The sequence below is a fragment of the Rhinolophus sinicus genome, chromosome 13 (assembly GCF_057876585.1).
Source record: "Rhinolophus sinicus isolate RSI-liver-muscle chromosome 13, RSI-T2T, whole genome shotgun sequence".
NCBI classification, from domain to species: domain Eukaryota; kingdom Metazoa; phylum Chordata; class Mammalia; order Chiroptera; family Rhinolophidae; genus Rhinolophus; species Rhinolophus sinicus.
Window position 1 is genome coordinate 42,147,648 of NC_142513.1, and position 3,605 is coordinate 42,151,252.

The 3,605-nt window shown below is 40.7% G+C and overlaps 1 pseudogene; it reads left to right on the forward strand.

The window, feature by feature from the left end:
• Positions 1 to 1,138: 1,138 nt before the first annotated feature.
• Positions 1,139 to 3,280, forward strand: LOC109437952 (ATP synthase peripheral stalk subunit b, mitochondrial-like; annotated as a pseudogene).
• Positions 3,281 to 3,605: the final 325 nt, after the last annotated feature.

Genomic DNA, 3,605 nt, shown 5'->3' on the forward strand with positions numbered 1-3,605 from the left:
GAGATGGACAATAACAACTAACTTTAATACCAAGTACTGTGGTGAGCACTAGGTATAGGTCTGCAATCCCACATCCAAAACCCTTGAGGCCAGAGGTAATATGGAATCCAGAATTTAAGACAATATTGTACATACAACCACATTTTACATAACACCTCCAGCAGGCATCTGGGGCACATGAAGTGATCACACCCAATTTTTATTTCTAAAGTGAAGTCAATATTTCTAAAGTGAAATATGAATTTTCATACTGAATATAGTTTCATGACAGCTTGAGTTAGGTTAGGCCACCAAAAAACTTTGTATCAAAATTACAAAAAGAAGTTTTGGTGTTTGGGGCATTTTGCATTTCTGAACTGTAAATAAAGGTGTGTGGACCGTATAAACAGTACTGTGTGAACAAGTACTTCCACCTCAGGGAATCAAGGAAGCTTTGCAAAGGAGATGAAGCTTGAGCAAGGTTTTAAAGAAAGTGTAGGCTTTTGATTAACCAAAAAGTGGGAATTAAAGGTAGGATAGAAGAAAAGACATTCCAAATAGAGGGAAGAATTTGAGCAATGGCACAGAGTCAGGAAAGTCCCTGACTTGTCTGGGAAATTATTGATAATCTCATTTTACTGGACCATAAGGTGGTGGGAGGGAATGGCAGAAGATCAAGCTGGAAGGTGGGTTGGAATACAAACACCAAGAACTCTGAATACTGTTCTCAAGGTTTGAAACTTTATTCTACATCAGTTACATCTCTGCTGTTGTCAGGTGGACCCTGAACTGATGGGGCAATTGCATAGTGCCAGTGCAGAGGATTGATCGAGTGGGGAGATTAAGGCAGGGAAGCAGTTGCACTCCTAGAGTAGAGATTTGATGAAAGCTGGTTTGAGCCCAGCGTGGGGAGAATGGAGATGTGAGAGTCAAGAATAGGTGGTTTTAAGATCCGGATTAGAATCAATGGGACTCAAGTAATTGAATAGAGAGGGTGGAGGAAAGGAAGATTAAAAGAGTGGCCCATGGCTGAACCTCGAGGACAGGAAGCAGGACAGTACAGTGAGTGATGAAGACTTAGGGTTAAGTATTCATCTGCCTGGGCTTATACCTCAGCTCCCACTTCCTACCTGTGAGAATTACAACAAAGAGCTTAATTTTCTCCTCGTCTGCAAATGGAAATAATAATAGCATCTACCTGAAAGCATAATAGTATTTATATGAATTAACTAATCACAGGACCTGACACATAGGAAACATACCATAAATGTTTGCAAATTTTATTGATGATTTTGATGACGATGACACCGAGTGAGAGAAATCCCAAAGAAATGTTTTAATTCTGGAATTGTCTATAGATTGAATTGTAGTTATGAGGTCATTATAGGAAAATGTCTTTCTCATTTTTACCTCTTTGAATATTTAATACAGAGAAAAACATTTATGAAGAGTAAAAGAAAATCCTGTTAACATTCTTCAAGGTATGATAATAGACATTTCCTGGCCTTAAGATAACATATATACTCTATCCCTGTATCTATTATGAATACTTTAGAAAAATAATCAATCACCAAACCACTGTAGCAACCATCTCACTCCTGCTCCTGACAGACCCTCCTGCCCAGATCACTGGGACACCAAGCCCAACGAATGGACCCTTGCTGACCATGTGGTCCCAGGTGGTACTTTTTGCTGTCACCACAGCAGTCCCCTCTCTGAAGAACACAGCCTCCTTGGTCCAGGGATATTGCAGGCAACGCGGATCTTTCACATCTGGACAGTCAAGTCTTGCCTTTGTACCACCTGTTCCTGAATCAATAGGAAAAATTTGTCATGGGCTGATCCCTGACAAATTCTTCCAGTTCCTTTATCCTAAAACTGGTGTAACAGGACCTTACGAGGTCTGCCAATTAAATTTGCGAACTTGTTGCAATGATGTTGTTAACTTTTTTGTTATCAGAGGGATTATTCTTTATGAATTTGTATCAACTGGACAAACAGTTAACCAAGTTTACTGTTTGGAAGCGCTGAAAAGGCTGTGTGAAAAAGTGAGACGACCTGAAGTTTCCGCCAACAATTCATGGCTCTTACATCACAACAATGCACCAGCTCACATGGCATTGTCTGTGAGGGAGATTTTAGCCAGTAAACAAATAACTGTATTGGAACACCCTCCTTACTCACCTGATCTAGCCCCCAATGACTTCTTTCTTTACCCGAAGATAAAGGAAATATTGAAAGGAAATCATTTTGATGACATTCAGGACATCAAGGGTAATATGATGACAGCTCTGATGGCCATTCCAGAAAAAGAGTTCCAACATTGCTTTGAAGAATGGACTAGGCACTGGCATCAGTGCATAACTTCCCAAGGGGAGTACTTCGAAGGTAACCGTAGTGATACTTAGCAATGAGATATGTAAGCACTTTTTCTAGGATGAGTTCGCGAACTTAATGGCCAGACCTTCTTATGTGCTTGGAAGTGAGCTTATTTTATATTTTCTATGTAAAGAAATATATGTGAGTACTCCAGAGACCATCTTTGCCATATTAATAAAAGGGTTGATTGTCTGTAATCAAAAAATATGGGGCCGGCCCGGTGGCTCAGGCAGTTAGAGCTCCATGCTCCTAACTCTGAAGGTTGCCGGTTCGATTTCCACATGGGCCAGTGGACTCTTAACCACAAGGTTGCCGGTTCAATTCCTCGAGTCCCGCAAGGGATGGTGGGCTGCGCCCCCTGCAACTAGCAACGGGCAACTGGACCTGGAGCTGAGCTGCGCCCTCCACAACTAAGATTGAAAGGACAACAACTTGACTTGGAAAAAAGTCCTGGAAGTGCGCACTGTTCCCCAATAAAGTCCTGTTCCCCTTCCGCAATAAAATCTTTTTTTAAAAAAATGGTGCCTTCATTGGGAAATGTGCTGATAAACTCAATTAGCAAAAAAATGCCCAACTCGAAGAGGCGAAACAAGTTTCCATCAAAAACATCCAGTATGCAACTGATCTGGAGAAGTCACAGCAGGTACTGGTTCAAAAGTGCCATTACCTTTTTGATGTCCAGGGGAATAATATTGCTATGGCCTTCGAGCTTACTTACCAGGAATGGCTGCATACAGTAAACAGGAGGTAAAGACTTGCTTAGACTATGTTATCTCTGTGCAGAATATGAAGTGTCAAAAAGAACACGTGATAAGCTAGGTAGAGAAGCACATGGTGCCGAGCAGGAAAAGGAGACAATTGCCAAGTACTTGCAGATGTCAAGCTGCTTGCAAAGAAGGCTCAAGCACAGCCAGTTCTGTAAATGCATCTATACTAACTGAGACAGCTAGAAACAGTTGACTGACTAAATGGAAACTAGCATGTGTGACAAAATCTTTCTATATTGTAGTCTACTGAAGTTACAGTTTACTTCACCTAAAACTGAAAAGCTTGAGTTTCATATAGTGAGGAATTAAAACAATCCATTGATGAAAAAAAATCACCAAAACACTGCTATTAACTGGGGAAAAAAAGTTTTCAGAGGGAGTGGGGACTGTAGGGTGTAAGTTGAAATTGCCGTGAAAGAAAAGAAACTGCTCATCGACAGAATTTTATCAAAGTGAAATTCAGAAAACTAGTTACAGATA